This window comes from Prionailurus viverrinus, chromosome C1 (assembly GCF_022837055.1).
Source record: "Prionailurus viverrinus isolate Anna chromosome C1, UM_Priviv_1.0, whole genome shotgun sequence".
Taxonomy (NCBI): domain Eukaryota; kingdom Metazoa; phylum Chordata; class Mammalia; order Carnivora; family Felidae; genus Prionailurus; species Prionailurus viverrinus.
This window is the reverse complement of record NC_062568.1, coordinates 35,805,049-35,815,577: the sequence shown is the minus strand read 5'-3', so window position 1 is coordinate 35,815,577 and position 10,529 is coordinate 35,805,049. Positions and strand designations below refer to the sequence as shown.

The 10,529-nt window shown below is 37.4% G+C and overlaps 1 pseudogene; it reads right to left on the bottom strand.

The window, feature by feature from the left end:
* Positions 1 to 1,606: 1,606 nt before the first annotated feature.
* Positions 1,607 to 2,653, bottom strand: LOC125171596 (3-ketoacyl-CoA thiolase, mitochondrial-like; annotated as a pseudogene).
* Between the last annotated feature and the right edge of the window lie 7,876 nt (positions 2,654 to 10,529).

Genomic DNA, 10,529 nt, shown 5'->3' with positions numbered 1-10,529 from the left:
AGAAGCAGAACCAAAAGGACAAAGAGGACATGGAGACAGACATAAAGGTGGATTATAGAACTGGCTCAGGCAATAATGAGGCCAAGAAGTCCCACAATCAGCCATCTGCACATCTGCAAGCTAGAGAACCAGAAACCCAGTGGTATAATTCAGTGCAAATCAGAAGGCTAAGAACCAGAGAAGGCAGGTGGTGTAAATCCTGGTGAGAGTCCAAAGGCCTGAGGACCAGGAATGCCCACTGTATGAGGGAGAAGATGTCCCAGCTCACGGGGGGGGGGGGGGGGGGGCGGGGGGGGGGGACTTATCCTTCCTCTGCCTTTTTGTTATATTCAGGTATTCAGGCTCTCAAAAGATTGGAGGATGCTAACCCACACTAGGGAGAGTACTCTGCTTTACTCAGTTCACAAACTAAAATGCTAATCTATCTTCCAGAAACACCCTAAGAGACACACCCAGAAATAATATTTTACCAGCTATCTGGATATCCTTTAGCCCAAACAAGTTGACACATAAAATTAACTATCATAGAAGGTATGATAAAGAGCCTATTACAGGGGCATCTGGGTTGCTCCATCAGTTGAGTGTCCAACTCTTGATTTTGGCTCAGATTGTGATCTCACCATTGGTGAGACTGAGTCCTTCATTGGGCTCTGCCTTGACAGCACAGAGCCTACTTGGGGCCTCTCTCCTCCCTCTCTCTGCCCCTCCCCTGCTTACTCTCTCACCACCCCCCCCCCCCAATAAACATCTCTTTTAAAAAAGAGCCTATTACACAATTTAGGTTTTGATTATTTGGTGAAGAGTTTAAGGAAGCAGGACTTTGTCCTGGCTTGTCTACCATCTAGAGGTGAGGACAATTCAATAATTGAGTATCTCAAAGAATCTTATGTATTGAAAGGATAGACTAAAGAGAGGCTAATAATATAATTAATTTTAAGAAGCAGCAATTGCTCCTATTAACCAGGGAAGGGTTATGCTTGGTATCTTGTGGTTTGGACCATGCTTCACCTATGTTCACACATGGTAATAAAGTGGTCTCATTTTTGTCTTTATCCATTATGGTTTCAGAATGGTCTTACCTAATTTTGAGATTCCATGAAAAAATTTATGTTCAACAAGAGACTCAAAGACCTATAAGTTCTAGGTTAGCTTCTAGCACCACCAAGGCCTGGCTGAAAGTACCAGACCAGGTCCAATATGTCTAGGGCTTACTCTTTCTTACTTGTTTCTATTAAAGAATGTTAATAGAATGCTAAATAGTAAAGTATAAAATGTAAAAAAAAAAAAATTAAGAATTCCCCATAGAGGTATTTATTCACTGATTGATTTATGTTTTTACTTACTTTTGGAAGTTAAGGCAAAATTTATTCAATTTCCTTCAATCATATCATCTAAAGCATGTATTTTGGTTATGGCAAGGATACGATTTCTTTTAGGGCCTTCTACAATTATATTTTAGTTCAGAAATGCATATTTGACAGGTACAAATTAGAGAAAACATTTCTGGCCTGAGCCCTTATCCAGGATGAGTACATCTTTACCTGTTTTTATGTGGCCTAGCCAAGTAAAGTACCAGAGGGCCTTGGCGGTATCCTTATTTAACTCCTCAGGCTGTCCTCTGAATGATGAGCACCTTGGCCACCCCTCCAAAGCAAGCTGATCTGGCAGCATGTTTTCCACTATCACATCTTAATTCATGAACCAGGTATGCAATAATCTATATCTGGATCCTTGCAATGGCTGACTCAAAGCAATGGCTCTTCTATTCACATTGGTTTTACTTGGGTCTAGATCTTGTTGACTGTCACGTACTGGAGAACAAAAGCTTCATTCACCTCTACCAAATCCATGTCCCTAAGATTCAGTCTTTTTTTAAATTTTTTTATTTACTGCCGCACTGATAGTAGAGAGAAGGCCAATATCCATGATAGAGGAATCACATCCAGACACAAAATAGCCCATAATTCTTGCCAGTCATGTGAAGCTATGTTTTTTTGTTGTTGTTTTGTTTTGTTTCCCTTACCAGCAACTTCACGAGCTATGAAAGTGCCAGACATTCCCAATGTATTCCTTGAAGTGAGGTTCCCTTCTTTCTTGAATACTACAGGAAGTTTATTTAACTGTTTCAGGCTTGTTTGGGGCTCAGCACGCTCAGCTACTTGCACTGCCTATATTCCCTTCTCTGTCTTCACCTCAGTTGGTAACATCTCATTATTAAAGTAACCGGCATCATTAGCAGCTTTTCCCCTCTGCTGTGATTACAGGGCATATTTGTTACATTCTTCTTTGCCACTTTTATGTTTTGCAGCAAAACTCTCGGCAGTAATTCCCATGGGAAATCGGACATGTTGCTCTGTTAATGTTGCTCACAATGAAACTTCCAACTTAAAAGCATTTCCAAAGTTGGTTCTAAAATGCACGTTTCTGACACAGTAGGGAACCTGGCTTATATTTTTGGATCCTCCATACAATACAACTTTAGCTTCTTAAATACAAATTTCCTGACATTGATTCACAATGGACTGAAAAACAGAGCCACAAAGCCCATTAACAGGGAGGGCTGAGGTATCTTTGAGATTCCCACAGTCAAACCAACATGCCTTGCCAAGTATGCAGTGTCTGAAGAACTATTTGCCAATTTATTATAAAGCATGCAATTCAAATGCAGACAAATGGAAGACATACTTTTAGCAAGGTATCGAGAGGTGGGGAGTGGGGGTTCTATGCTCTTCTGGGCACACCACCATCTAGCAGCTTTTATTTGTTAACCAACCTCGAATCTCTGATTCATTCATTTCTCATTCATATCAGAAAGACTTGCAAAACAATGAAATTAATCTTTAATAGAATTTTTTTAAATTCTCAAGTATCATTTGAGGCAGCAACAGTTGTAGGTAATTTTAACATGTCTCTAAATTCTTGGCAAATAGAAGTTCAGTCTCTCCTACCCTATTATTATTTGCACTTGGAATTTTCTCTCTTTTTTAATGTTTATTTATTTTTGAGAGAGAGAAAGAGCACATGCGCTGAGAAGGGGCAGAAAGAGGGAGAAAGAAGATCCAAAGTGGGGTCCTCACTGACAGCAAAGAGCCCCATGCAGGGCTCAAACTCATGAACTGCAAAATCATGACCTGAGCCAACGTTGGATGGTTAACTGACTGAGCCACCCAGGCGCCCTGAGCTTGGAAATTTCTATATATTTAGTTTCTAAGTAAGGGCAATTCTGACTTAGAGGAATAAAGACACGTGTTTAAAATACTGAGATCAAGTATATCTTTCAGTGCCATCACCATGTTATACTTAACAAGATCTATATTTTATTTTATTTTTTTAATTTTTTTTTTCAACGTTTATTTATTTTTGGGACAGAGAGAGACAGAGCATGAACGGGGGAGGGGCAGAGAGAGAGGGAGACACAGAATCGGAAACAGGCTCCAGGCTCTGAGCCATCAGCCCAGAGCCTGACGCGGGGCTCGAACTCCCGGACGGCGAGATCGTGACCTGGCTGAAGTCGGACGCTTAACCGACTGCGCCACCCAGGCGCCCCAACAAGATCTATATTTTATGCCAAATTCATAACAGGAACCTCCCTAATAGGAACCATCTTATCTTACTTGATTGAGGTAATTGTTTGGCTAGTTAATTGAAGAAGTAATGTAGAGTAGGAAGTACAAACAAAAAATGTACACACACCTTAAAACTTTAGTTCAAATTAAAAACATATGCAGCTACTGGATGAAGAGTGGAGAAACCCTTTTCTGTAGTTTGCTGATTTGTGTTTCATCTTTTTACAGAAAAAGACATCCTAAGACCTCATCTGCAATATCTAGCAATGGTTTCATGAGGAGAAGTAAGAGGTCCAGAAGACAGGTGCTTACTAGGCATGGTAGTTTAGTCAGTACATTTTCAAAAGGGGATTGAAACGTCCAGTCAACTGCAAAGATTATTTATGTGAAGATACATTGAGAGCTTCTGTGTGTTCTGTAAAATGAAGACACAGTCTTCATAATTAGTAAGGATCTTCTTTATCATCTGAAAGGGGTGATAATTATTTGTAAGTATGTAAAAGTTTTATGCCCTACATGTTAATGCCTATTCGTTAGATAGGAGGTGTTGTAATTCTTGTTTTCCCCCTGTATCTCCTTTCCTGAAGACACTACTGCAAGGTAGTTTGGAAAATTAAGAATAGAAAACAGAATTCTCAACAGCAGTTGGCTGTTTAGTTGGCGAAACATACAGTTGGCCAAGATGTATTTATAACTTATATTTTTAGAAAATATATACTTATAGACAATAAGGTTATCAATCTATTTATTGATATCTATATAATCTATAGGTAATCTATCTATATGTATGCATTAAACATATAACATACATATGTATATACATGTATATGTATGTTTTCCCCACAAACACCAATGATATATAGACATTCATCCTACTTATTAGCTACGCTGTCAGTCAAAAAAGCTACGACTGCTCTCTAATGGCATCTGGCAGAAGTAAACAAAGATTAGAGGATAAAGTGATAGGTCAGGCCTCCAAGCCAATCTGTGCAGCTTTCAATTCCAAAGAATCAGTGACACCTGCATGTGGTAATCATTCTCTGGTTACAAGTGCTGGCAGAAACAAGAGACCTGTTTTTCAAGCTAGAGCAAAATGAGCTAAATATAAATGTGAAAATCCTCTTCACAGTAAAATTGTAATCCTATTTTTTAAAGGAGGAAATAGCAGAGCTGTCTTATTCACATTTTCAATTATTTTGTAGCAAGGTAGATTAAGCTTAAGCACACCAATGAAGGACAGATAACCATGGTGCGGATGTTATCTTCCAGCATCCATGATAGGGATTCAGACTCTTGTCCAGTATCTTGCCGTGGGGCTTCAAACTGCTGTGCTGGTACTCGCTACACCAGTATCCTTTTTAGTTACTTGTTAGAGATGTGTGAACCTTTCATCTTGTGAAACTTGCCAACCTCAGGAATATTTTATGAGTTACCAGCTTTGCAACTTTTGCAGAATACATTCGAACATCACTTTTACAGGCAACAGGACTACAAATGTTTCTCCAAAGATTAAAAAAAAAAAAGGTATATAAAAAAAGAAACCTTGGAAAGATAACCATGGAAAGACAGTAAGACAGTATTTTTCCATTGTTTCCCAGTGAACTCTCCTGGTTTTTTTTTTTTTTTTTTTTCTAACTGGAAGTCAGACCCTGACTAAGGGGTCAGCAGACCTTTGGTCTCATTCTCAATCCACTCTTTCTCGAGAAAAGCAAAACCATTATAGGTAATGAGCTTCTCCCATTTTTTTACCAGTCATTTATCTGTAATTCTTAGGTAAAATAAGATACTATTTAATAATTTAGTATTTTTATTTTCCCTCTTTTCCAACCAATTATCCCTATGTAATCTTTTAACAAATTCTCAGTATTTACTTACTAAATGATGAAATATGCCAAAGTTTTTTTTAAATAAACTTTCAAAGATCCTATAAAAAATGCACTATTCTTTTTTCAAACGTCCACAGTAGTACATTGTTATTTTTAACCAAAAATAATGCCTGTGGAACCCCAGAAGGCATTACGGACAGCTGGATGTTAGATCTAATGAATAGGGCAAGCCTGGCTTTAGATCTTGAATTAAACTACTCTAAAAATTTGACCTGTCTAACTAGTTCAGTGAGAAAGAGTAAAACTGATTTGAAGAACACATTTTTGGGAGCAGACCTATACAACTGGCCTCTCTCATGAAGAAAAAAAAAAAAAAAGGAAACGAATAGTTATAGAACATCTAATACATTTCTCAGTGTCAGGGTCTCAGTGTCACAGATATTTTTATTTGCTGCCTTATATCCATTCTCCCTCTAGATATTATTTAAGGTCAGTTTATGAAGTCTCCATGGGAATTTGCCCCTGTATTGTTCTGGAGAGGGGGTATACATGACTTAAGCCAAACAGCATATTGAATGGTGAATATCCAAAATCTATCTATTCAGAATAAATCTCAGAAATTTGGAGGATTTATACAAAATATTTCCTTTGTTTCTCCTAAACTAAGAATTTAGGAGCTGCAGCCATCTTGATACCAGGAAAAGAGTCTGAGGGTAATTGCTCCAATTTACTGGAAACAAACTTGAGATAAGGTCAGAGAGAAACCATGATCTGGAATATTGTTTAAGCCACCGCATAAGCCTGGTCATAAGTTGTTCCCTATGTTCATAGACTTTTCATCTAATCAAGCACTGGCCATGGAAGGCATAGCACAGTTTACTGAACCATATGGTAAACCAAGGGGCCAGCAGAAGCAACAGCATCTAAAACTTCCCACTCCCCACAGAATGGAAAATGTAGCACTCTTAACTTGCTTCTGTTAGAGCACACGACATTTTATGGGCATGCTGTCTTGAAAGGGAAATGTTGGTTGTTCTGTCTGGAAGGTGGAAACAGATAAATGAGTTATTGCTGCTCAACTTTCAGATATCATCACCACTTAAAGCGAGGACAATATTCACTGCAATATGTCTCAAGCGTTACTAGATAAGACGATGCCTTAAACTGGATGAAACCATGGTTTACACTGAAAACACAAATTAGAGGTTTAACCAACCAATTAGAGGTTGTATAGGTTAGTTGTATAGGTTACAACTTACTTTAAAGTAACTATTCAAAAGTATGGCCCTTAAAAATGATAAATCTGGGAAAAGCCTAAGCCAGATTAGATGCTAGGCTAATAAGCATAAACTATGACGGCCCTGGAAAATCCATAAGAGAGGAATGGTCTAGCTATGAGGAATAATAAAAATGAAGGATGAGTGAGGTACATACAATTACCTATGACCTTCAGCTAGTATGTAAAAAAATATGACTTTTTAGTCAATAAATGTTCTTCTGTGGAATATCATGTACCACTAAGATACATCTTATCATAAAAGAGATAACCAGAATAAAATTTCTTAGCTTAAAATAACACACATTCATTAATGGAGAAAGACATGTTCACATATGGCTACAACACAAACATTACAAAATAAGGTATAGGCAAGTTATAATAAGTGGGCAGGATATTGACTACTTAATTTTCTTTGGGGAGTTGGGAAAGAAAGTAACCAAAAAAGCTTCAAAAAAACAGTACAATTTGAGCTGCATAGCAATGGAAAAACAGCTATTTAACAGGCAACTAAGAAAAAGAAAAGTCTAGTCTCGAGTAAGGGAATAGAAGACAGGGAAGCATGAAGTTTAAAAGGAAATCGTGTATTTAATACTGTGCAAATCATTTAGTATCACGGAAAGTACCAACACACTTGTCATAAGTGAGATTGTGGAGAGTTTTCTTGAGGGTATATAGTTTAGGTAAAATAATCACACAGCTAATATTTATAAACCACCTCACAGTTCACCAAATAATTTCACGTGCACCACTTTATAACCCTGCTACTCTGGTAAAGATGTCAAAACGTGGCTTAGAAACTTCAGGTTAATTTTCTTATGAAAACATTAAGACATTAAATCCTTCTAATAATTTTTCTATTATTTTCACCAAGATAAAATTACTAAGAATGATGCAGAGAGAAATTTTAGTGAATAAATATGCCACATCTTTTCTGAGTCCATTCCTTGGTAGTTTTTCAGCAAATTCATTGGTATGTTAGGATTTCTAAGATCTCAATAAACTTATAATGGTTCGTTTATATAGGTGAACTTAATAAAATATTTAAAAATTTTCAATGTAAAACTGATTTAAGTTCTGGGAGCCAAGGGGATATTTTATTAAAACTGGGGAGGGGGGGAGAACAACAGGAAATAAATTCTCTAAGGACTTAAGGAACATTTTATTCCCCTTTATGCAGTAGAGCAGTTTCCACTTTTAGTGTTCATCTTTAAAATATAGAAGCAACCTCACCATGCAAATTTTATGCATAGAACCAAAAGATGAACAACTTTCACTGATTCCCACTGGTATGCCCAGAGTCATGAGAGCCCTTTCATTTAATTAAACCAAATGAAATTCTAAAATAAATTTAGAAACACCTTCAAAATAATCGAGGTGTGCACTTCTCTCTAAACCCTCTGCCTGCCAATTTTTCTCTTTAGTTAGGCAAGCATTTACATTATGTCATTAAAATCCTTCTTTTTTACTTAATAGAAAAATTTCAATCCAGAGATAGATATTTTTACCCAAGCACAACATCTTCTGTTTTCTTATAATGACCTACTGTTCTAATTGCTTATTTAGCTTATGGTGTAGTTTGTTTTTATTCTAATGCATGGTATTAATGGTTGATATTTTAAATGTCTGCACCATTAAGTATATAATGAATTACATCATTTCCCCCCTACTCTTTCAAATGAGTTAAATAGAAAGGAAACACTTAGCACTATTTATGATCTATACAGATATGTAGCATTGTGTGGAAATTTGAGAACACCCTACTTTTTAGTTCTGTTAGTTTGCTGCACTGCCATAACAAAGTATGAAAAACTGTGTGGCTTAACCAACAGAAAGTTTTTGTCTCACAGTCTGCAGGCTAGAACTCCAAGATCAGCGAGTTAGGAAGGCTGGCCCCTACTAAGGGCTGTAAGGGAGCCTCACAGCCCATATCGCTCACCTAGTTCTGGTGGTCTACACACAGTCTCTAGTGTTCCTTAGCTTGTACATGCATTCCCTGACTGTTGCCTTCATCTTCCCTGGGGTTCTGTGTGTGTGTGTGTGTGTGTGTGTGTGTGTGTGCCTGTCTCTATGTTCAAATCCCAGCCTGCTTTTTGAAAGGTATGATCATATTGGGTTAGAGCTCACTTTAATGAACTCATCTTAACTTGATCATCTGCAAAGACTCTATTTCTAAATAAGGCAAATACATAGGCACTGTGGTTTAGAATGCCAACATCTTTTTTGCTATTCAACCCATAACAATGACTGAGTTTTGAAATGCTTTTCCTTAAGCATACCGAGAAAATGCTTAACTATGAGCCAAAATATCTGTGTTTAAATCCGTCCCTCTCGATCATGAAGGAATAATGTAATTTCTTCACATTCTAAGATTTCACAAATATACTTTGGTAGTCAGGCTCTGCTTTATCTTATCTGTATCAAATTGAAGACAAGTGTCAAGGAAGAAAAGACTGGAATGAAAACTTATAAAAGGGACTTAAGAAGCAGAAGTATTAAGAAAATAAATGAAGGGTGCCTAGGTGGCTCAGTTGGTTAAGTGTCCGACTCTTGGTTTCAGCTCAGGTCATGATCTCACAGTTTTGCAGTTCCAAACCCCATGTGGGGCTCTGTGCTGGCAGTGTGGAGCCTACTCAGGATTCTCTCTCTCCCTCTCTCTCTGCCCGCCCCCACTCGTGCTGTCTCTGTCTCTCTCAAAATAAGTATATAAACTAAAAAAAAAAAAATGACATGAAATAAAATTATGAAATTAAATAAAGAAATAAAAGGTGTCCCCCACAAAAGTGGTTGAAATGGAATAGTGGCAAGGAAAATCCAATTTATGATTGGATTTGCTGAAGATAAAGAAACAATTCATGGGGAGCCTGTGACTCAGTCGGTTGGATGTCTGGCTCTTGGCTTCGGCTCAGGTCATGATCCTGTGGGTTCGTAGGTTCAAGCCCAGTGTCGGGCTCTGTGCTGGCAGTGGGGAGCCTGCTTGGGTGCTTGGGATCCTCTCTTTCTGTCTCTCTCTGCCCTTCCCCTGCTCGTGTACTTTCTCTCTCTCTCTCTCAAAATAAAAATAAATAAACTTAGAAAAAAAAAAGAATTCATGAAGTCTCAGTTCCTGTTTCTGCCCTCTGAGGGACACTAGAAGCAATGACAATCAAGTAACAATCACAGCCATATCACAGCCAGACCTTCCTTGCTTTCTAAATAGTAACTCTTCAATAATAGAAACTAGGACTTTTTGCAGAAATGCCTGATTCCACGCTAGAGCAGGGAAAGTAAATGAACCTGGATAATCTTGTTATTTGTGAATGAATGTAAGGAAGTACTCAAACTAAGACACATAAAAGGACACAAAAACCAACTTGAAGTAGCTCCAATGGCCAAATATGGTTCAATTCAGCATCAAATTAAATGATAGTAAATATTATAACCTCTTAAGTATATCAATCTATTACATAATTTTAATAATATTTTATAGGTCTATATTTATATGAAAAGCCCTTTTTACAGCTGAGGGTCAAGTAATAAAATAGAAGGAATAAAAATATCCAAAAAGTCACCATTTGGCAACTATCAACATTCATGCAGGCAAAACTCATAAATGGATACTAGAAGTATTAAGTGACATCTTGAAGTGTCACAAAATATTTATATCATCTCAGTATAACTCTTCACAAGATAATGAACAAACATGACAGGAGCAACATGATAAAGTGATCAAGTTAACATAACCAGTAATGAAACGCATCAATACCGTGTGCTAACTGGCACAGGTATTGAGGACATCATAACATCATTTCTGTGGTATTCCTGACAAAATATCCATAACCTAATCCGGACACATCAAACAACCAAAGAGAAATGCATTTT